The sequence below is a fragment of the Schistocerca nitens genome, chromosome 2, assembly GCF_023898315.1.
Source record: "Schistocerca nitens isolate TAMUIC-IGC-003100 chromosome 2, iqSchNite1.1, whole genome shotgun sequence".
Classification (NCBI taxonomy): domain Eukaryota; kingdom Metazoa; phylum Arthropoda; class Insecta; order Orthoptera; family Acrididae; genus Schistocerca; species Schistocerca nitens.
The window spans coordinates 336310333-336335857 of NC_064615.1; the positions used below are offsets into that span (position 1 = coordinate 336310333).

General features: G+C 45.1%; 1 protein-coding gene across 1 annotated transcript in view; it reads left to right on the forward strand.

The window, feature by feature from the left end:
• LOC126235015 (protein sister of odd and bowel-like) overlaps positions 1 to 25525 on the forward strand; it is a 244428-nt gene that overhangs the window by 160858 nt on the left and 58045 nt on the right. The gene's annotated exons all lie outside the window — the stretch shown is intronic.

A 25525-nucleotide genomic window follows, 5' to 3' on the forward strand; every position in this document is an offset into this window, starting at 1 on the left:
CGAACACCTAACTGAAAATTACTTACAACTTCGTGGCGCCGTTCATCGATACTGTTGGAATTCAATATGGCCTTGATGACAGCTGCCACTCTAGCAGGCATACATTCAGTCAGGTGCTGGAAGGTGTCTTGGGGAATGGCAGCCCACTCTTCACGGAGTGCTGCACTGAGGAGAGGTATCGATGTCGGTCGGTGGGGCCTGGTACGCAGTCGGCGTTTCAAAACATGCCAGGGGTGTTCTGTAGGATTCAGGTCAGGATTCTGTGCAGGCCAGTCCATTACAGGGATGTTATTGTCGTGTATCCACTCTGCCACAGGCTGCGCACTATGAACAGGTACTCGATCGTGTTGAAAGATACAATCGCCATCCCCGAATTGCTCTTCAACAGTGGGAAGCAAGACGGTGCTTAAAAAATCAATGTAGGCCTGTGCTGTGATAGTGCCACGCAAAACAACATGGGGTGCAAGCCCCCCTCCATGAAAAACACGACCACACCATAACACCACCGCCACCGAATTTTACTTTTGGCACTACACACGCTGGCAGATGACGTTCACTGGGCATTCGCCATACCCACACCCCGCCATCGGATCGCCACATTGTGTACCGTGATTCATCACGCCACACAACATTTTTCCATTGTTCAATCGTCAAATGTTTACGCTCCTTACACCAAGCGAAGCGTCGTTTGGCATTTACCGGCGTGATGTGTGGCTTATGAACAGCCACTCGACCATGAAATCCAAGTTTTCTCACCTGCCGCCTAACTGTCATAGTACTTTCAGTGGACCTTATGCGGTTTGTAATTCCTGTGTGATAGTCTAGATAGATGTCTGCCTATTACCCATCACGACCCTCTCCAACTGTCGGTGGTGTCTGTCAGTCAACAGACGAGGTCGGCCTGTACGCTTTTGTGCTGTATACGTTCCTTCATGTTTCCACTATCACAGAAACAGTGGACCTAGGGATGTTTAGGTGTATGGAAATCTCGCTTACAGATGCATGACCCAAGTGACAGCCAATCACCTGACCATGTTCGAAGTCCGCGAGTTCCGCAGAGCGCCCCATTCTGCTCTCTCATGATGTCTAATGACTACTGAGGTCGCTGATATGGAGTACCTAGCAGTAGTTGGCAGCACAATGCACCTAATATGAAAAACGTATGTTTTTGGGGGTGTCCGGATACTTTGATCACGTAGTGTACATTTGAACCCAACAACGTAGCCGAGTTGGCTAATGCTATCTTGTGCAGTGGGGCTTCATACAGAGGCAGCCAGTTCGAGTGAGCCCTGGTGCTGAAAGAAGTTTTCATCGACAGAGTGTAACCAGTAATGTGGGTTAATAAAAGAGGTAGAGAATACCCTGAGGAGAGAGGCGCGTTTCGTCATGAGGACGTTTAGTAAGAATAAAAGTGTGAAGGACTTGCTCAGAAAAATCCACTGGAAAGCGATACAAGGGAAGGGGCGAGTAACACGGAGAGGCTTACTACTGAAATGCCGGGAGTGTGCGCTCGGAGAAGAGTCGGATAGCTTCAAAAAATGGTTCAAATGGCTCTGAGCACTATGGGACTTAACATCTGTGGTCATTAGTCCCCTAGAACTTAGAACTACTTAAACCTAACTAACCTAAGGACATCACACATATCCATGCCCGAGGCAGGATTCGAACCTGCGACCGTAGCAGTCGCGCGATTCCGGACTGCGCGCCTAGAACCGCTAGACTGTCGGATAGCTTCCTCTTATGTATGTCTCGCGACTCGATCACGACTAGAATATCACAGCAACTCAAGGTAATACAGAGGTTTTCGATAGTCTCTCTTCCCATGAATCATTCGTGAACTGAACAGGAGAAGGGGAAATGATATTTTTTAGTTATACTAGAAGAACACACACACACAAACACACACACAAACACACACACACACACACACACACACACACACACACACACGCACACACACTATGACGTGACTTGACTATAGACGTAGTTGTACATCTAGCATATAAAGAAAAAAGGTGGCGCACATGGTTTAAGTTTCAACCCCACCTTGTAGTAACCAATGTTGTGAGAGCAAGAGACACTGGTGATCGTGACAAACGCGCTGGATGGAGGCAAATCCGGCGGCTCCCTTGGTATTGTGTAGGAGTAAGGTACGCATCGGGACTAGGTTTTGATCCTCTCACTTCTGTTATCATTGTAACCTCCTCACTATAACTGTGTGTCTCTGAAATGTAGCCCAGTTTTACCTCCAACTCCATAAAGTCTACTTATTACCAAAACTATGTCCCCACAAACTGTTATCCAGCTTAAATTCGTATGCTAACCTTTGACTAAACAGAAACCAATTTGAGTTGAACCGTAACTAGTCTGAATAAAACTTGTCTTTACATTAAATGTGCAAGTGAGGTAAAACTATTATCTGGCCCTAATCAAAATTTCCACTTACCTTGCGTCTTGACAACATTGTTGCAGTTTTCTCGAAAGCACAATAGCAAACAGCAAGCAGGCAGCGGCTAAGCTAGATTTATATTTCTGAATAAAATTTTCAGTTGTTTCATACCACATGTGGTAATGCTTAACATAAACAGCGATGTGGGGAGAGTAACTATTCCTATGGAATGATATTCCAAGATAACGATTATAGAATGAATTATGTACTCAAAAAGACAGAGTAAAACTTCGGCTGAACTTCACACATAACACCGATCTGAACAGTACTACGCTTAACAACGTGAACAATGATTTAAAGAGCGTACAAAGGTAACAAACAGCTTAATCAGTTAATATGTTCGTGCATGGCCGGCCGGTGTGGTCGTGCGGTTCTAGGCTCTTTAGTCTGGAACCGCGTAATTGCTACGAAAGCAGCTTCGAATCCTGCATCGGGCATGAACGTGCGTGCTATCCGTAGGTTAGTTAGGTTTAAGTAGTTCAAAGTTCTAGGGGACTGATGACCTCAGTGCTCAAAGAGGGAAGTGGGGTGGTCTTTTTCTCAGATCTGAGCAGGTGATCGGAGTTAACTAGCTCCCAACAGTCATTTCTATAAATTAGGTGCGCAGTGCTGATGTCTTCCCTCAAACTTCTTCTCTTAAAAAAATAAAAATAAAAAAATAAAAAAAAGTTATTCAAAATTTATATTCCTTTCCATTATACACATCATCTTCATCCTTGTTGTCCTTTACAATAAATCTTCCTTCATCTAACAGATACCAGCACAGGTCAACACAGCACTACTGAATACGTCCATCACGTACCACACTTCAACTAAGAATGTACCAGTCTGCGCAGAAGCAAAGACTGCCACGACAAGACCAGAGATAGTTTAACAGTAACGTAACTAGCTCTCTTTCTGACTTGCACATCGATAACACACAAAAATCAAAATGATATGACTACCTTAATGATAGATAAGACAAAAGCCTACAATTACATCAATACTGAAGGTATGTGGAGGAGGATACTTCTGGTACCACTAACTGATCCACCCTTCCCTATTCCACTCGCGAATGGCGCGTGGTAACAATAATTGTCGGTAAGCCTCGGAATTAGCTCTGACTTCTCGAACCGTTTCCAACAATTTGTCATGTACGGTAGTCTTTTGCTTTTCCTATTTGTGCGCAATTTGTTACGGTTATTTAAGTTCAGGGTCAACTGCCAGAGCGTGCACCAATCTCCAGTCCTCTGTAGCCCATTCTACAAATAGATACTGTGTACTGGCGTTGCTACTTTCACAAATCTGATCCGATACTCAGTAAGCTCGTATTTTCTTCCCTACACGGAAGTGCTGGCCGGTGTCAAATGCCTTCCTGAAGTCAAGGAACGTGGCATCAACATGAGCGCCGTTATCTACAGAGCTCTGGATCTCATGGAGGAACAAAGCGAGAAGAGTTTCTTAAGCTCTCCCTTTGCAGAATCCATGCAGTTTTTTAAAAAACGGGATTTTCGTTCTCCAAAAATGTGATAATTCGTGAGCATAAAACGTGTTCCACAATTCTACAACAGACTGAGGTCAACAATACAGGCCAACAACTATGAGTAATTGTCCTACGACCCTTCTTGAAAAGAGGAATGACCTGCGATTGTTTCCAGTCGCCAGGGACCATTAGTTACTCCAGCGAACTACGATAAACTGCTGCTAGAAGTGTAGCAAGGAAGTTCTTCCACATAATCTTTGTAGAATTTTACAAGCATCTCATCTGAATCTGGTGGCTTTCCACTACTATGCGATTGTAGGTGCTTTTCTGTTTCCCAATCGGTTATTTCAATATCTGCCATTTCGATGTTCATACGATGACTGAAAGGAGGGACGTTATTACGTCTTCCGCGGTGAAACAATTTCGGAACATCGCATTCAGTATTTCGGCCTACTCTCTTTACCTTCCGTTCCCGTGCCAGTATAATATCTAAGTGACTGGGTAGAGGATTTCGAACCACTTACTGATTTTATGTGAGGCCAAAACATCTTTGGATTTTTAGGCATATCGGTTGACAAAATTTTGCTTTCAGAGTCGTTGACTGCTTCTCTCATTGCTCTCCTTAAGCTGATATTCGCTTAGTTCGGCTTTTGTTTATCTGCTATGTTTTGACTTATCTTGAATCTGTGATTAAGCGCTCTTTATTGACACAGCAGTTTTCTGATAATGCTATTAAATTATGGTGGGTCTTTCCCATCCCTTAAGACAATGCACGGAGCATACTAATTTTTTGAACGATGCTTTTGAATTTTTTCCAGTTGTGTTCCACATCTTCATCCTCACCGATGGACATATGGACTATTCAGATACTCTGAAATTTTTATCGTGTTATTCTTGCTAATAAAAATATTTTCCTGCCTTTCTTAACATTCCTTGTAATAACTGTAGTCATAGCTGCTATCAGAGCCGTATGATAACTGGTACCTTCTTCTACGTTAACTGATTCAATGAGTTCAGGTGTGTTCTTTCCAAGCAATACCACACACAATCATGACAGACATTCACACTCAACAGATATACTTGAGAGTCTAAGTTAACAAAGAAAAGATTAGATTTGGCGCAAACAAAAGAAAAACTTCCCAAATTAGGCCTCCCAGCCTATTGTAAGGAGTTTTCTCGTCAGCAGTGCTCCTTTACCTTTTGTGTATGTATCGAGTGAGGGTACTATTCCTATCTATTCCTATTATTAATACCCCCCACTTTCTCTTTTCCTTCGCATGTATTTCAAGCGTCTGCCTCACCCACATCTAGTTTCATGGGTTCATTTTTCCTTAAAACTTTCAGAACGCATACACCTTCAGCATAGCTGTTTCCGGATCCAGTGATTAATGGACTATTTTATGCACAACCAATAATGGATGTAAACGCTTATTCACCTTGCTTTGTTTGCGTTTAGTGTAAAATGACAGAACTTGCACCAAGTACGGATCCTATGTATGTCGTTTTGATTCACTGTCATCTTTTAACATTGCGGCTTCCTTTTATATAACAGCATCACTCTCGCACAGCCTCATGAAGTTCCTGACATTAACCAACTGGTAATTTATAGATATCTCGAATAGTAACGGATCTGCGATACTACCGTCACATCTTGGCTTTCTCTCCCTTGAGAAGTGTTTATCGAGCAATATCTGAATGAATATAGTTAGAAAACTAGACTGATATCAAAAAGATCACATTTCGTTGACTCGGGCCAAGTGGACTTTGCTTTATTGAGCGACTTCAATTGATCTTTCTAATCGATGATCAGTTTACTCTATGCCATTCCAGCGTTTGTATGAAGATCGAAAGTTATTAATCAGAACCATATAAAGCATTTTCCTTCTATGGCTTTCTCTCTAAAATCGCACTCTTAGGTGTTGATAACTGTGTTCTAGTGACGTTTGTACTGCCTTCATGTCAACAGGTAAGATGCGATACTCTATTCCAATTTCTCTCCATCTCAGAATAATGGAAGTCTCTAATGATTTACTTCTCATGATGTAACTGAAATAAGCCAATCAATGTTTGGAGTTTCTTGGGAACATCCGTTTCTAGTTTTTCAAGGACGAAAATGCTTCAGCGCAATATAATTATTAAAAATTCTGAATATGGACATTTGAAAATCAAAAATGCTTTTTAAAATATATGTAAATGTGGTTCTTAAAGACTGATACATATGTGTCCAGGGACAGGATTGGATGCACTGAAAAGATTGTGGGACACTTTGCAGTCTGAAAATCACTATAACCTGGTAGTAAAACATGAATACAATTCGGCGTATAAGGAAGGAAGAAAGGAAGATACCTGCTGCATAGAAAGAAGTTGAGTTCACAACTAACTAAATAGAAACTAAGTATAGACCGGTAGAAGCTCACAATTCAATATTAAGGTAACTTATGGTGAAGTCAATCTTGCACAGTATACAATGTTGAAACTCCAATCTCCATGCCGAAGATAGTAATAAGATCGTTTATTTATATTCACTATTTCTGCAATTTATTCTTAAGAAATTATATAATGATTTGCGATGCTCCGATGTAGGTTTTACCGATTTTTCATTTACCCAGAGTTGATAAAGATTTCTTAAAACATTACCAGTTGTTTAACTAGATTTTTGCACTTACAAGACAGTCATCTGTCATTGTTCTTATCTTATCTCATTGTTCATATCTTGTATGGTTACTAAATTCAACTGTTGTACGAAGTGAGTTTCAGATTTAAGAACAGACTGGCAATAAAAGATAACAAAAGAGGCTTAGTGCATTTCTCTGCAAGGTTGCGGAATATGAACAATGGGGAAGACAGAAAAGAAACAAGCGGAAGCCTCTAAAATGTGATGTCACAGGAGACTACTGAAGGTCAGCTAGATCAATGGTGTATCGAATCATTACGTACTGTAACGACTCAATGGAAAACATAGCTAGTGAAAAAGATTTCGTAATTGACACCACAGTCCGCGCGGAGTGGCCGTGCGGCTTGAGGCGTCGTGTCACGGACTGCGCGGCCCCTCCCGCCGGAGGTTCGAGTCCTCCCTCGGGCATGGGTGTGGGTGTTGTTCTTAGCATAATTTGTTTAAGTAGTGTGTAAGCCTAGGGACCGATGACCTAAGCAGTTTGGTCCCTTAGGAATTCAGAGCTCTTTCTTTTTTTTTTTTTTTTTCACCACTTCTCAGGAACCGTGATCTCAGTTGATATAACGAATGACAGACACCGCCTGGATCAGGTTTTTTTTAAATTTTCATTAATGATTCCCCGTTTCGAACTGCCCAGGAGATCACCTTCAGATATGGCTTTGCAAAGTGCAGTTAGTCAGCAGAGGTATGAATGACGTAAAATGGCGCTAAGGTGATACGGACGCCAGAGGCGCCCCTAGAGCAAAATTTCCGCTTAGGGCGTATCATAATTAGTGGTGAAAACGATTCACTTCCACGTTCACCAGATTTAGATTTGTTTTTAAAGGTCTTACCAAGAGATCGAGAAATGGCAATTAATATATAAGGACGCGAGGGGAATAGGGGGTCGCCTAGTGATATGGCGTTTATGTCGAGAAACGAAGAGTGAGAAGGGCGTTAAATAATATGTCGCTTGTGCGGAAAATTGTTCTCGAACCGGCACTGCAGAGGTTGTATTTGTTTTCGTATCGATCGAGAGGCGTCAAATGTGAGCTCACAACTTACAGATCTGACATTTCGCTGTTGAAACAATTTCCATGGAAAACTTTTAAGTAACGTTCTTATTTATGCATAGTGGAGGCTTGCTCTTTGTTAAAGCTAAATATACTTCTGCTTTCAGATAGTTGGCCTCTCCTGTGTGAGAACACTAGTAGCAAAAATATCAGATTCTACTGCAATTTTTGTAACTTGTTACAGAAACAAAATAAAAAGGGAAGGGCGTTCGGTAACTAATGCGACAGGGTTTTTTTTCTGACAGCAGGTTGATTTTACTCAAAATTCCGTTCCCCACTCTTTTGGCTGCAAAACTTAATTTTTCTACCTAATCTCCGTTCAATGCGACGGCATTACGCCAGCTTGCTGGGGAGCCAGCGTCTTGCTGCATCAGTAACATCCCCATCACGCTCGTACTGCTTCCCGCGGAATACACCCTTCATTGGGCCAAACAGATGTAAGTCAGAAGACGCGACATCCGGGCTGTAAGGTGAATGACAAAGAACAGTCCAAAGAAGTTTTGTGAGCTTGGAATGCGCTACGAACAGAGGCGTCCGGTTGGGCAGCGAGGTATTTAATTGTAATCTGCCTATGACCACGAATGAGAGTGCCCGCACGTACCAACGAGTGCGGCCGGCCGACACGCGGGGGATCGGACAGGTATACGTGACCTCTGTGTGATGATCACAGATACCTCACCCAAGAACTCACCGTACTTTTTTTCACTGCCAAGACTCTGTAGACATTTTCCAAGCGCTTATAAACATATGCGAAGCACTGGTTTTTGGCCAAATGCAATTCACTGACAATTCTCGTACGGCGAGAGTAGGTTAACTTCCAGTGTTAGGAGACGACCCCAAGTCCCTGTTTCTGCGCGTGCACATTGTGCAGCATACTCAATATTTCAGAAGTCCGCCGTCAGCACAGTAAGATCACTGACGTCAGTGACCCAGTCGCGCCGTGGCTGGCAGCCGGTTTACACGCAGCGCGTGACTCGCACTCACCACAGAAGGTCACTCGCGTACAAGGGACTTATACCGCAGTGGGCAGGAGTTTGTAGGTGTCGGGAAGCGCTGCCGCGTCCTCCCCCGACAGAGGGACTGGAGCAACGCTATGGTCCGCGCGGCGCATGCCGGCCGTCCACAAGAGAATCCCGCGGCCGCCTTCCTTTTTCTCTCCGTGAATGAATTAAGCGCGCGGTCGTTTGACAGCCATTCACACGTTTGCTGTGTCGGCGAGATGATGATTTAGATACGGATATCGACTGCGCGTGACGCGCCGCTACGTCCGGAATGCCGCGAGTCATCTCGCTGTCAACGGCTGGCGGCACAATGAGAGAGCCTGTGTTGCCCCGTGTGATAGGCGCCGCCGCAGGGGGGGTGACCGCTCAGGGGCGGCATTCCTCCAGGCCGCACGCGCCGGACCGCCCTCCACATCCATTTCTCATTTCACTTCGATAATGCATCGGCGCCGCAATCATTCTCCCTTCATGATCCTGAACATCTGCGCCTGCCGCCACAGTGACTCGTACGCATCTCCAAGACGTCTTCATAATAACACAGTACATTTACCGTTTATTTCAAGTACAGGCGTTTCAGAGAGATTATATTATTATTATTATTATTATTATTATTACTATATTATTTAATAAGCCATGGCTGCAAAATACTAACACGTATTCTTTACAGACGAATGGAAAAACTGGTAGAAGCCGACCTCGGGGAAGATCAGTTTGGATTCCACAGAAATGTTGGAACACGTGAGGCAATACTGACCCTACGACTTATCTTAGAAAATAGATTGAGGAAACGCAAACCTACGTTTCTAGCATTTGTAGTCTTTTGACAATGTTGACTGGAATACTCTCTTTCAATTTTCTGAAGGTGGTAGGGGTAAATACAGGGAGCGAAAGGCTATTTACAATTTGTACGGAAACCAGATGGCCGTTACAACAGTCGAGGGACATGAAAGGGAAGCATTGGTTCGGAAGGGAATGAGACAGGGTTGTAGCCTCTCCCCGATGTTATTCAATATGTATACTGAGCAAGCAGTAAAGGAAACAAAAGAAAAATTCGGAGTAGGAATTAAAATCCATGGAGAAGAAATAAAAACTGTGAGGTTCGCCGATGATATTGTAATTCTGTCAGAGACAGCAGAGGACCTGGAAGAGCAGCTGAACGGAATGGACAGTGTCTTGAAAGGAGGATATAACATCAACAAAAGCAGAACGAGGATAATGGAATGTAGTCGAATTAAACCGGGTGATGCTGCGGGAATTAGATTAGGAAATGAGATGCTTATAGTAGTAAAGGAGTTTTGCTATTTGCGGAGAAAAATAACATGATGGTCGAGGTAGAGGATATAAAATGTGGACTGGCTGTGGCAAGGAAAGCGTTTGTGAAGAACAGAAATTTGTTAACATCGAGCATAGATTTAAGTGTCAGGAAGTCGTTTCTGAAAGTATTTGTGTGGAGTGTAGCCATGTATAGAAGTGAAACGTGCACGATAAATAGTTTAGACAAGAACAGAATAGAAGATTTCGAAATGTGATGCTACAGAAGAATGCTGAAGATTAAATGGGTAGATCACATAACTAATGAGGTGGTACTGAACAGAATTGGAGAGAAGAGAAATTGTGGCACAACTTGACTAGAAGAAGGGATCGGTTGGTAGGGCATATTCCGAGGCATCAAGGGATCACCAGTTTAGTATTGGAGGGCAGCGTGGAGGGTAAAAATCGTAGAGGGAGACCAAGAGGTGAATACACTAAACAGATTCAGAAGGATGTAGGTTGCAGTAGGTATTGGGAGATGAAGAAGCTGGCACAGGATAGAGTAGCATGGAGAGCTGCATCAAACTAGTCTCTGGACTGAAGACCACAACAACATCAATATTATTATTATTATTATTATTATTACCAAGCTAATTTGTTAGAAAAAAGAGTAATATCTTCAGGGAGCTCCTAGGTTCACTCAAATAAAATGATGATCTCAGAAGACACAACCATGAACTCTCTACACATGTAAAGAAAATCGATCATTCACACTAGGATTGTTTGCTGGACCACATTACTTGTATGGATACCATAAGATTGAGGCTGGTACTAATAGACCTCCAGGAAGTGAAAATAACACAGGAGGATATGCAGAAATTTATACCGCTCAAGAAGAAACTCGAAAAGCGCTTTTTTTTAACCTGAAGAAATGTGTAGTTAAGTTTTGGAAACTTCTGCGAGAATATTGCCATAACGTCAAAGTTTAGGAAAAGAAAAAGGAAAAGCACAGTTGAAATTACGTGGTCCGTAGATCGCTGAAACGACAGCAACAGTTATTAAGTTTTACAAATGTGCCCGTCTGGGTGAGTCCAGGCCAGCGTAGGCATTTGAAGGGAGGTTGTGTTAAGTAAAATAACCACTTAGTTTATTCTTGAGTGCGGAAGGTAGCTGGACTCGCCCGATTCGGAATGCGAGAGCATAAGCCAGTGAAGGAAGTCATGCGAAGATGTGATTTTGGGGCTGGAAAAGTTCGAACGTTAAGGAGAGACAGGAGATGGTTCACGTCGTTGCTAGCGGAAAGCAGGAGCCTCGTTCGGCTCGCCTGAAGATGGCTGGCAGTTGTCCAGCCGAAATATCGTGGAATGAAGTTTACGACGACCGGCGCTATCCCGCAATACCTTTCGACAGAAGCAAGTCATAACGACTCATCGGTTCGCAGTGAATGTTTCTCTGTTAATACATATACAGATAAGACTTTTTCGAAGATTTTTGTATGCTTTTAATGAAATGAAATGTCGTGTGGCTAGGGCCTCATTTTTAATATCTATTCGGAGAATGTCTAACTATTACGTTGATATATACGCACTTTCGAGGCGCTGCTCCAACCTGTAACGACAGTATTAGAAAACATGACACGACAGTGAAGTTCAATCTCTAAATGCTGATTAACTATTAAAATAAATTACAGAAATGAATGATAAGCTACACAACTCGCTATTAGCCCATAAACGCATGTTGCCATGACCAAATGAATACAAAAATAGCGCGCTTTTTTGTCATAGGCATGTATAACAGTGACGTTGCTCTATGCCCAATTTTCATTTGACGCAGCACACATGTTTTCTCATGATGGAGGTAAAACAAACAAGAATAAAATCATTTTGTTTGCATTGGACGAAATTTTGTTCTGAAGCGCGGACTACAGACATCTGCAATTGTTTACTTTGCATCAATCAGTTTTCATCGTACACCCTCCCCAGTCTCGCAAAACACAGCTTCGCTAAAGGCCATCTGATCCCAACAATCGGTCGTTTCGCCTTGTCAGCGCTACTTTAAAGCAGAAAGATCGTATCTTGTGTACTAACAATAAGTCACCACTGCCCTTACACTCCTGCGTACTTCAGTAAGAGAAAACGAGTCGACGAGTATAAAGCGACCGCAGCGCCATACTCCTCGGAGATCTTCAGTGGGGACGATCGAAGTCCGTTAGCACCGATGTAACAACGGCGCCTTGATTTGTGAAGCAACTCGTTTAATCTCTAATGGCAACTGAATATAATATACGCTGTTCTTTCTGCAGTCATCTAAAGACCCTTGCCTTTTGTACCAATTATTGAGTCGTAACAGATTTTAACCCATTTTTATTAGGGATATTACTCTTAAATTTTGCGCGTAATGATACCAGAATAACAGCAGTTCTAGTGACGCCTGTATGGAAGATCCTGAAGAGATGCTTGCAACTCCTTCTGCACTGTTTAAAGCTGTTACACACTTTAAGGCCTAGAGGTTCAAATGTTGACGTATGTCAGAAAATCGCTACACTGCTATGCAAAGAATAGTCCTTTAAAACAACGCATTTCTTATGCAGTGCACCGATTGCAGGTTTATGACCCCATTCTTCTTCGTTGAAGAAAATATTAATGCATTTTCTTACCTGGATACGGCGTAACTATCGCTCTTAACGAAAATGCAGCTTGGAGCGGCGGAATTAATCTAGTAACAAGATTGAGTACGTTCTCACTGTTCGAAGTCCGTACGGCACTGCTTAGAAGACATTCTCCTTAAGCTCTGGACTGCCTGCAAAGGAACGGATAATTAGACTGCTGCGGCTATGCAGTAACGTCTACGTTAACGCGGATTGAGCCAAGCGATTTGTTTCTTTGCAAGTTGGGATCTGGTGTACGCGTCTCCCCTACCAGCTGGCGTACCCGACTAGAAAACAGGTTTGAAGCAGCTGTCGCGTCGATTACTCCAGACAAGCCGGTCAAGGTACGCAGTTAACACGCCCATCAGCTGAACGTACGCTCACATTGAACTCTTCAAAGACAAGTTATTTTAGACAATTTTTTCCCATTTCATGTATCATTTGTCAATGTAAATCAAATTCAGTATTCCGATATTCTATATCAGTTTCCCAAACTAAGCTCCCAATGTGTTTACAACTAGTATGCACTACATTTTTTACTTAGGGCAGTGATAAAGGACGGTCATGTGAAAACCATACAAAAAATTGGAGATGCTGGGCGAGGAATGGAGAGATGCATGCTTGTAGTTACTAGGAGAGATAGCAAGACGAACAAGTAGACGGTACAACATACTGGATTGGTAGTTATAATTTTGACTTTAATGATGATGTAGTCAGGCGAAAAAATGGCGGATGGATGAAGGAAGTCATTTGACCGGACGAGGTGGCCCAGCGGTTCTAGGCGCTACAGTCCGGAAACGCGCAACTGCTACGGTCGCAGGTTCGAACCCTGCCTCGGGCATGGATGTGTGTGATGTCCTTAGGTTAGTTAAGTTTAAGTAGTTCTAAGTTCTAGGGGACTGATGACCTCAGATGTTAAGTCCCATAGTGCTCAGAGCCATTTGAACCATTTTTGAAGTCATTTGCTTGAATCCAAGAGGTAAGAAAACAGCGAGAAGACAACTTAATGGAAGATACGGGTATGACATCAGGAAATATGCGGGAGTAACACAGACTGCTACAACAGAGGACTACAATGCAAGTAATTGGTAGAAGCGACCTTAACAAACAATGGATGTCGATAGGTACTGCAGATGACGATAATGACTCGTTTGAAACAACTATGTACGAATGGCAAAAAACGAAATGGCAGGCCATCTATCTCTAAAGAACAGGGAATCTCAGGAAATGTGGGTACCTTGCTGTCGATGACCTGGATACCACAACAGAAGCGATAGTAAAAATTGGCCAGTCTGTCATGGGTCATGCTCTTGCACGACATATTGAGTATGGCAAAGGTCAACGCCAGCTAGGTTCTGAGGCAACGGAAAAAAATCTTGCAGCTGTGTCAGAGCTGTAGAGATTACGTCTAAACACCGGGACCAGTGTTAGGTTTGTCTTTTTGACCCGAAACAAAGGAGCAAACCAAGCAGTGGAAGCATGTGGATTCACCACCGCCGAAGAGGGTGAAGATCCAGTATTCATCGGACAAGGTTGTGCTGAGTCTCTTTTAGAACTGTTATTTTCTGATGCAAACAGATGATGCTCGTAAGTGGGAAGTAGTGACGATATAATCCTAGAGAAATCTCCTGAAGAGGTTATGGGAGGCTGTCGAGACGAACACTTTCACTAGATATCGAGTGAAAGCAAAGATGGATACTTGACGCCTGTGGGGAGGCGACTATTTTAAACGTAGCGCTGGCCTCTCACGCCACCTGTCGTCACTGATCCCACAACTGACACCAGAGTTGCTGGTAGCTACCCGACTCTCGTACCTGCACATGCATGACTTACGCCCTCTCTGGAAGGTCCCAGACCCTGCTATCGCGACTGTATAAGTGGAAAACAGTACAAACCCCGGTAGTTAGGGATATAGGCAACAAGCGTTAATATCTTACGAGAGCACCAACAACAGGTCCTAGAGGAAGGGCTGGGGAAAACTACTGCACATAATTTGTTACCAAGTAATCTTGAAAACAATTTATTAACCAACAATAATTTCTTTTCCTCAACAGCAACGAAAACCAAGGATCAGCTTAAAAAGCAGATGAAAGATTAAACTTGAGCTTTCACCCATAAGAAAAGGCATTAAACCTGAAATAACAAAGCGATAGAGTTTAGATATTCTTCAAAGTTTTTTAATAAAGTTACAGTTCATCAGAACATCAAATACTAATAATTTAAGTTGAAAGTCATGCTGAGGCATAACATAAGTTGAAAATTACAATAGAGTAATAGAGGGCGCCACGTCAGGTCAGGGCACAAACCCGCAAACGATACAACAGGCCCCAGACGTAGAGGAGGAGGAGGTTAGCGTTTAACGTCCCGTCGACAACGAGGTCATTAGAGACGAAGTACAATCTCTGATTAGGGAAGGATGGGGAGGGAAACGGCTGTGCACTTTCAAATGAACCATCCCAGCGTTTGCCTTAAGCAGTTTAGGGAAATCACGGAAAACCTAAATCAGGATGGCCGGACGCGGGTTTGAACCGTCGTCCTCCCGAACACGAGTACAGAGTGCTAGCCACTGCGTTACCCCCTAGGTCCCAGACGTAGACCTCGGGGCCCAGCCCCCGGTGACAACAAGCCGAAGGAAGAGAGGTAGGGCACTACAAAATACATAGCAAAGCTGTCTTAATCAGCGAACAGGTTAAATAAAACCAAAGCCTTAGCTCCGGTTGTAAAAGAAATCCAATAACTAACATTAAGTTAAAATTAGAGGGCCACTGAATATCAACTCGCCTCGCGATGCTAGTTAAAGTTACAGGCTCGAAAGAGGAGCACACTTAAAGACGGAATTGCTACCGACCAATTTAGAGCAAGTATTACCGCTATCGTAATAAATGCAGAATTAGCCTTCAAACTAGAACCCACTAACCAAGGTATACAAATTGCGTTTTATTAGCTCAACGATCAAATCAGAGGTTCTCAAGGACTTCAACTGTCCTCATGTAATTATTTTTAGCACAGCTTTACATATAATTTGACAGAAGATAGAATCATTTAAGCATGATATAAAATATTGCTCTTATTTCACCAAAGGTTTATTGGTGTACCTACGGGAAAAAGCTCGCTGGCTGCAGGGAACGGCCGGCCATAGTGGCCGAGCGGTTCTAGGCGCTACAGTTTGGAACCGCGCGACCGCTACGGTCGCAGGTTCGAATCCTGCCTCGGGCATGGATATGTGCGATGTCCTTAGGTTGGTTAGGTTTAAGTAGTTCTAAGTTCTAAGGGTCTGATGACCAAAGAAGTTGAGTCCCATTGTACGCAGAGCCATTTGAACCATTTTTTTTGCAGGGAACGAAGTGATAGTAAATAAAGCGGATGTCTTTTCTTAAGACTAACGTAGTGACAAAATGAGACTAGAATTCTGCACAGGCCTCTAGACCTTAAATGGAATTACCAGGCGCCGGCCGGTGTGGCCGAGCGGTTCTAGGCGCTTCAGTCTGGCACTCGAGTCCTGCCTCGGGCATGGATGTGTGTGATGTCGTTAGGTTGGTTAGATTTAAGTAGTTCTAAGTTCTAGGGGACTGATGACCCCAGATGTTAAGTCCGATAGTGCTCAGAGCAATTTGAACCATTTTTTTAAATCACCAAAACAACAATGTGTACTTTACTTAAAACTTAGTGCATAATTTAAAAACAGTTACTCTAGACATAAGTCAATATCCCCACGGGACAGAGTTGAGCATTTGCCATAAACCATTTCAAATTACATTAAATAGAAAATGGGTAGCACACCACAAAATAAAGAAAAAATACTGAAAAGCCAAGCGGAAGCCATGGCCAAGCCGTTTCAAACACAACCAACAGCAGGCAATGGATTCAAGTCACCGGAGGAAACACTAATGACGCTCATCGTAACAATAAGGAAGCGGAATCGGGCTCTTTCCTTGACCAAGGAACCGGAAGAAAACATTGACTCTGTGTCCGGCAAAATCCTGTGATGAAGGCGTTCCGGTCGTTTACTGCAGAAGGGGTCACGGCCTGCGGGCTTCGCCGAACCGCGCCAAATTCTCCGGGAGGAACCCGGGTACTAGGCGAACAAATACAGCCAAGGCAGGACTAGGCTGACAGTCTAGAGTCCCACGACCCTGCACTGAGAACGCTGACTGCCAACGCTAACACCAGAAAAACGGTGCGCCGCCAATGCTGACCAGCTGCTCTCCAGCAAGCCCCTACGTTCCACCGGACACACCATCCACCATAACCGCCCAGTACCGTTTGTCACACTGCGTTTCCGCACAACCCACCTCCCCTCTTCTATCAGAGACCCTCTGACCGGCAAAGAACAAGCTCAGCTCTCCGGGCGCGAGTTATCGAACTCGGCACATAGCTCAGTCGGTGGTATTTTACCCCTGATGACGATGACGGTGACAGCCGTCGGAGGCGGCCGTTGTGGCCGAGCGGTTCTAGGCGCTTCAGTCCGGAACTGCCAGACCTCTACGGTCGCAGGTTCGAATCCTGCCTCGTGCAAGGATGTGTGTGATGTCGTTAGGTTGGTTAGATTTAAGTAGTTCTAAGTTCTAGGGGACTGATGACCTCAAATGTTAAGTCCCATAGTGCTCAGAGCCATTTGAACCGTTTGACAGCCGTCGGAAGTTCGAGTGTTTTATTTGCAGTGACACGGGTAGTAAAACCAAGACCATTTTATTCTCACATGTTTGTTTGGGCTATCAAGTATTGCCTCCTGATATGACACTCTGTGACTTTTTCTCTTGCATCTGATAAAGAGTCCTTTGCGTAGCAGCCATCCCTGAAAGCTGACGAGATGGTTTTCGAGATGGAGCGTTCCCTGAAGAGCGAAAATGCAGAGTTGCACAACCACGGTCTTTGCCAAGCCCTCCACCGTTGGCGAAAAGTGTCACATCGAAGGGTTAATAAGTACAGGAGGTCTAACATCATCAAAAAATGACATGGGCGCAACACTTTTTTTGAGGTGATAGTCAAAAAGACCTCTCGCATGTCTATTCACCGAACTTGCTAGACGACCTTCTTTTTCAGTTTAGCTTCGGCGATATGGCAGTGACCGCAACGAGCTGTCCCAGAATGACACGCTCGGGGCCGTGAGAAAGCCGGTTGCGCGCTTGGTGTTTATTTAATGGCGGCGCATGGGCAGGTACAGGTAGGCGGGCGGCGTGCGGCGTGGGAACCGCCCCCGCAGCTCATTACACGGAGGGCCGTGCCTAGCCGAGCCGTGCCGTGCCGTACCGCTCCACGCCGGAATGCCCGCCGCGGGCGACAGCCGCTCTCCCCCGTCCGGCTGCGTGTCCGCGGCCACATGGGACTCTCTGCTGTGGCTGCGGTGGCGGCCCCGCTGCGAACGAGAAGCCCGTCCACGAGGACACACGGCGATCATCTACATCTACATTTACATTTACATTTATACTCCGCAAGCCACCCAACGGTGTGTGGCGGAGGGCACTTTACATGCCACTGTCATTACCTCCCTTTTCTGTTCCAGTCGCTTATGGTTCGCGGGAAGGACGACTGCCGGAAAGCCTCCGTGCGCGCTCGAATCTCTCTAATTTTACATTCGTGATCTCCTCGGGAGGTATAAGTAAGTGGAAGCAATATATTCGATACCTCATCCAGAAACGCACCCTCTCGAAACCTGGACAGCAAGCTACACCGCGTTGCAGAGCGCCTTTCTTGCAGAGTCTGCCACTTGAGTTTGCTAAACATCACCGTAACGCTATCACGGTTACCAAATAAACCTGTGACTAAACGCGCCGCTCTTCTTTGGATCTTCTCTATCTCCTCCGTCAACCCGATCTGGTACGGATCCCACGCTGATGAGCAATACTCAAGTATAGGTCGAACGAGTGTTTCGTAAGCCACCACCTTTGTTGATGGACTTCATTTTCTAAGGACTCTCCAAATGAATCTCAACCTGGTACCCGCCTTACCAACAATTAATTTTATGTGATCATTCCACTTCAAATCGTTCCGTACGCATACTTCCAGATATTTTACAGAAGTAACTGCTACCAGTGTTTGTTCCGCTATCATATAATCATACAATAAAGGATCCTTCTTTCTATGTATTCGCAATGCATTACGTTTGTCTATGTTAAGGGTCAGTTGCCACTCCCTGCACCAAGTGCCTATCCGCTGCAGATCTTCCTGCATTTCGCTGCGATTTTCTAATGCTGCAACTTCTCTGTATACTACAGCATCATCCGCGAAAAGCCGCATGGAACTTCCGACAATATCTACTAGGTCATTTATATATATTGTGAAAAGCAATGGTCCCATAACACTCCCCTGTGGCACGCCAGAGGTTACTTTAACGTCTGTAGACGTTTCTCCGTTGAGGACAACATGCTGTGTTCTGTTTGCTAAAACTCTTCAATCCAGCTACACAGCTGGTCTGATATTCCGTAGGCTCTTACCTTGTTTATGAGGCGACAGTGCGGAACTGTATCGAACGCCTTCCGGAAGTCAAGGAAAATGGCATCTACCTGGGAGCCTGTATCTAATATTTTCTGGGTCTCATGAACAAATAAAGCGAATTGGGTCTCACACGATCGCTGCTCCCGGAATCCATATTGATTCCTACAGAGTAGATTCTGGGTTTCCAGAAATGACATGATACGCGAGCAAACAACAGGTTCTAAAATTCTACAACAAATCGATGTCAGAAATATAGGCCTATAGTTTTGCGCATCTGCTCGACGACGCTTCTTGAAAACTGGAACTACCTGTGCTCTTTTCCAACCTTCCGTTCCTCTAGAGACTTGTGGTAGACGGCTGTTAGAAGGGGGGCAAGTTCTTTCGCGTGCTCTGTGTAGAATAGAATTGGTATCCCGTCAGGTCCAGTGGACTTTCCTCTGTTGAGTGATTTCAGTTGCTTTTCTATTCCTTGGACACTTATTTCGATGTCAGCCATTTTTTCGTTCGTGCGAGGATTTAGAGAAGTAACTGCAGTGCGGTCTTCCTCTGTGAAACAGCTTTGGAAAAAGATGTTTAGTTTTTCAACTTTACGCATGTCATCCTCTGTTTCAATGCCATTATCATCCCAGAGTGTCATCTCACTCGTCACTTGAACTAACTGTCTTCATAGCTACATAGGTCGATCTTAATTACGAGTATCTGTGCCACGAGCATGGAAAATGACTGGCAGAAGACATATCATACTCACCAACACACCGGACAATCAAATAGTCACCCCTAAAAGACACACACTAATATCGCTCAACACCGCGTCTAGAAGTGATGATGATCTCAGTTCGGCGAGGAAAATAATTCACAAGTTTCTCTAGGTACACCATACCAGCTGCAGTCAGGCCGTCTACATCTTCATTTACATTCTGCGAGTCACTTATGGAAAAAGGAATTTTGTGTACCACGTCATTTCCTTCCTCTCCTGTTCCAGTCGCAAATAGTTCGCGGAAGAACAATTGGCGGTAAGCGTCCGTGTGCGCTCGAATCTCTCTTATTGTATCTGCATGGTCATTTCACGAAATGTACGTTGGAGGAAGCAATATATTTGTTGACTCTTCTAGGAATATATGCCCTCGGAACTCTAACGGTAAATCACACCATGATGCAAAAGGTATCTCTTACAGCGTCCGCCACTGAAGTTGGCCGATCATCTCCGTGCCACTTTAGTGCTTACTAAGTAAAGCTGTAACGAAACGTGCTACTCTTCTTTGGATCTTCTTGGTTCCTCATCAATCCGATCTGGTGCGGATCCCAGACCGACGAGCAATACTCAAGTATTGGTCAACAGCCTATATTTCCTGAGGATTCTTCCAATGAATCTGTCTGGTTTCTGCGTTTCCTGCGATTAGTTTCATGTGATGGTTCTACTTTAAATCGTTCAGTACGCATATTCCTAGACATTTTATGGAAGTAACTGCTTTCAGTATCGTTCTTTAATCGTGTAATTATAAGTAAAGGTTCTTTCTGTCTATGTATACGCAACACGTTACATGTATGTTGAAGGTGAATTACCACTCCCTGCACCAGGCGTCTTCCTGCATTTCGCTACAATTTTCTAGCGGTGCGCCTTCTCTGTATAGGCCCTAGAACACCGCAATCCGCGAAAAGTCTTGTGCAACTTCCGATGTTGTCTACTGTATCATTTATATGCATTGTGAAGAGTAATAGACCTATACCACTCCCTTCGAGTACGCCCTAAATCATTTTTGCACCCGGAAGACGTTGAAAACAACATGCTGTGCTCTGTTTGTTAAAGACCCTTCAATCCAGTTGGTATGACAGTCAGTTCGCTCGTATTTTGTTCGTTAGCCGACAGTGCTTAATTGCACTGAATACCTTACGGAATTCAAGGTACACTGGATCTATCTGGGCGCCGGTATCCACCGCCTTCTGTGTCTCGTGGACGAGCAGGGCGAGTTGGGTTTCGCACGATCGTTCTTTTCGGAACTCATGTTCTTCCCTACAGACGAGATTCTCGGTCTCCAGAAATGTCATAATACGTGACTATAAAACACGTTCCAAAATACTACAATCGACCGACGTCAGAGATATGGGCCCTTATGTTTCTACGTCTGCTCTACGATCCTTCTTGAAAACGGCAATTACCTATGCTTTTTTCCAATCATCAGGAACACTTCGCTCATCCAAAGACCCAGGGTACACTCCAGCTACACTCCCACGCAGCTGGCATACTAAATGCGACATTGATCCGCTGTTTCAAATATTCCTAGGCATTTGCAATACGGTTAAGATGCGGTGATTTATCGAACCAGTCCAGATGCGGTAAGCTGCCTGAGTGTTCGACAATTGAAGAACATACGTATGCCGCTTTAATGCAGTTTTATGGACACTGTTGTTGTTTTCCTGCAACACGGGGGTGTCCAGAGTACACTCGCCGTAAGGTTGTGGAAGAAAGATCACCACTGCTTTCAGAGAACGTTGAAATAAACACGCAGTTACATGTTCTCGATAATCTGAAGAGTGGGCCCAAGTCATGATAACGGAAAACCACGCCCAAACATCATATACACTGATCAGCCAAAACTTTATGCCCGCCGACCTACTATCGACAGAAACCCATCCAGGCGATAGCAGCGTCACCTGGCGAGGAATTATAACAAGTCAGACACACGTACGGTGCATGTAGTTTCAGTGAACGTGGCGCCCGTGCATAGAATGGGGAAGGAGCGCGATCTATCTGAGTTTGACCTGGGCAGCTTGTGATGGCTCGGATGCTCGTCACGAGCATTTCCGAAACTGCACAGCTTGTCGGCTGTTCAAGGAGTGCTATAGTGAGTGTCTTCAACACGTGGCGAAACCAAGGTGAAGCCATGACCAGACGTCGTGGGTCTTGGCGGACACCCGTCATTACAGATGTCAAACGTTGTAGGTTGGGCTGACTGGTAAAACAGAACAGGCGGCGAACTGTGGCGAAACAAACATCAAACTTCAGTGCTGGGCAGAGTATAAGTGTGTCTCGACATATATTGCACTGAACACTCCTAACGATGGGCCAGTGTTAACACCACGACATCGGCAACTGCGGCTGGAATGGGCACGTGACCACTGGCACTGGACGTTGGCGCAGTGGCGACAGCTGCACGGTCTGGTGAAACCCTATACTTTCTTCATCAAGCGGATGGGAGCCGGCGAATCTGTCGCTTTTTAGGGGAATAGCTCCTTGACACCTGTACAGCAGAACGGAGATGAGCTGACGGGGGCTCCATTATGCTCTGGGGAACATTCACGCAGACATCCATGGGTCCAATGGAGCTCCTGCAAGGCATTAAGTACATCGCTTCATTGATGATCATGTTTCCCGACGGCAGTGACATTTTTCAACAAGATAATGCGTCAAGAGGCAAGGAGTTTAATGGAGTGGTTCGAGGAACACAGTGGCGAGTTGATGTGCTGGCTGACAGCTCGTCAAATCTGAACGCGATCGAACACATGTGGGATGTGTTTGGACGTGGCATCAAAGCTCATCGCCCCTCTCACGGAATTTGCGGGAATGAGGTAATTGTAAGTGCCAATGTGGTTCCTACTCCCTCTAGCGACCTACCAGCTTCCACGTCACGACGCGCTGCCGCTGTTATCCGTGCCATAGGTGGACATACCGGCTAGGTGTCATACTGTTCTGGCTGATTAGTAAATATCGACCACGGCCTCTCAAGTGGAAGGTTTTAAGAGACGTTCAAGTCTCTCCTTGAAACAAGAGTCCTGCACTACGACATGGAAAAATACAACCTGAAGACGGAATGTGAAACTTTTTATATTTACAGTCGTGATGTGTATGATGAAAAAGTGTGTGTAGAAATTTTTCATTCGACTCGTAGAATGTTACCCTTTCGTTGGTTACTCAGTCTTTTCCTGAGCCACCTTCGCCTTGGCAGTCCCGTACCGGAGATCCAGAAATCATGATGGTACTTTTTTTTTCAACTATGGACCACATGTCCTGTGGATACACATTATGTGTCTTTAATGCAGTGGTTTCCATTGGCTTCTGCATCTTCCTGCCGTTTATCATTGCTCATTCCTCCGCCTTTTGGGGCAGTGTCCCACCCCAAGGGCAAGAGAATGCCTTGGTCTTTTGACTGCTCCTCCGCCGTCTTTGACAAGGCTGTTACTGATGCTTTTTATTCAGAATCTAAGCGGTGATGGGGTTCGAACCCGGGACCAAGGACGTTTTGATAACTAATCAAAGACGCCACTCCTAGACCAGAGGTGCTAGGACTTGCTAAGGATTTTTCCCGGAAACATTGAGACGGATCCACCCAGCCTCAGTTATTAAACGCAATGTTGACCTTAATGTGTCAAATGTGTGTGAAATCTTATGAGACTTTACTGCTAAGGTCATCAGTCCCTAAGCTTACACACTACTTAACCTAAATTATCCTAAGGACAAACACACCCATGCCCGAGGGAGGACTTGAACCTCCGCCGGGACCAGCCGCACAGTCCATGACCGCAGTGCCTTGGACCGCTCATCTAATCCCGCGCGGTTGACCTTAATGGTATTTGTTATTATTTTTAAGTGTTCAGATGAAACCCATCATTCCTATGCACACGTTTTCACTAGAATTAAGTGTAGAAATGTTCACCGCTAAGCTTATCATGTAGTCAGCAGCGTGACGTGGATTAGGAAAATCCGTGGCAAACATCAATAGGTGTTCTTTCGAGTCACTAACATTCCGTTTATTACATAACATTTTACTGATGCGCCGTTTCACTCGGTAACTGCGCAATTTCGCTTTTTCTGAGAAGAGTGACCATCAGAAACTTCGCTAGTAACGTTTCATCTCTAGATCGTATCTGTACGCTTGAAACGGCAGGGATGTTGAGTCGATTTCACCAGTCAGTGGGAGCGGCATGTGTAACTTCCTGCACACTCCAGGGGAGCATCCGGGATGCTTGCCAGATCCGTCACGCTTACACGAAAGTTCCCCGCGTCAGCGGCTCAGCCGCGGGGCGGGCCTCGCACCGGTGCTTCCCGGAACAATTGCACGCGAAGGCAACTCCCAGACTGTTCGGCACACGCAGGGAGGAAGCTGCGAAACAATGTAGCGCGGGTGACGCACAGCTCGCGTCTTCGAGCGTTCTTCCTGGAACGATCAGTTCGCATTAAGTACACTCATGTTCAGAAAAAAAAAGACAGAACGGCTAGAGATAGACCTCATATTGACAGGGCGGGTACGTTAGTGTGTTCTGCAGAAATGATTCGCATTTGAACCATGTTAGCCCCCAGGTTCAAGGTCAACACTGATATCGCGGCGCAACACCACCTACGCCGTAAAATGTGCCTGCGGCTCGGCTCTCGTTGTCGCTATAAACCGAAGGCAATGGACGAGTGTGACTTGAGCAGAGGTGCAGGACGCATCGAAGGCGAATGCGCGAACAGTACCGTCAAATCAGTGAGTCTCAAAGAGAGCGCGTTATTGGAATGAGAGAATGTGATGCAGCCATCCGGAAAATTGCTGCTCGTATGGGGCGAAGTGTTTCGGCAGTGCAACGGGTGTGTGCAGAATGGTTCATGGAAGGCGGTAGAACACAAGATGGGTCAGGTGGTACCCCCCCCCCCCCCCCGAGAGGATCGACACCTCTTCCCCGAATGGATCTGCGCCCTCCTCGGTTCTAGTGCCACAGTAGAACAGTGTAACACATAGTACACTACCAGGGGTAGCAGTCTATCACCATTTATTACGATATGGGTTACGTGCACGTTGTCACTTCTCCGCCTACCTTTAACGAAGTGCAGAAACATGCTACACGGCAACGGTGTATGGAACGATGTCACTGGGGACATCAGTCCCGAACCCAGATTCTGTTTGTTTGGTTCGCCGCTGACAGGGGGAGAGTTATCACAGTGACTGCAATCGCACAAGACATACAGCACCAGCTCAAGACTTTATGGTGTGGAGCACCGTGACCAGTGCACCTAAGTGAATGGCATCCTGCGACCCGCAGCCATATCCTTATTGCAAAACACCACAGACGCCATTTTTCAGCAAGATAACGCACGACCACCTGTTGCTGAACGAACACGCGCCTTCTTAGTGTCACAGGATGTCAGCCTTTTGCTGTGGCCCACCAGCTCAGCAGACTTGTGGCCAATCGAAAATGTGTGGGATAATTTGGAATGAAGGGTGCAGCGCTGTGGCCGAATGCCAGCCACCACAGATGAACTTTCGAACAAGGTAAATGCAAAAAAAAAAAAAAAAATGGTTCAAATGTCTCTGAGCACTATGGGACTCAACATCTTAGGTCATAGGTCCCCTAGAACTTAGAACTACTTAAATCTAACTAACCTAAGGACATCACACACACCCACGCCCGAGGCAGGATTCGAACCTGCGACCGTAGCAGTCCCGCGGAGGGAAATGCAGCATGGACGGATATAGCAGGACGCCATTCGCGCCTCATATGCATCAATGACGTCACGCATGGAACTATTTATCAGGGCCCTTGGCGGAACCTGTGCCTACTAGGCAACAGGGTCCTTGATG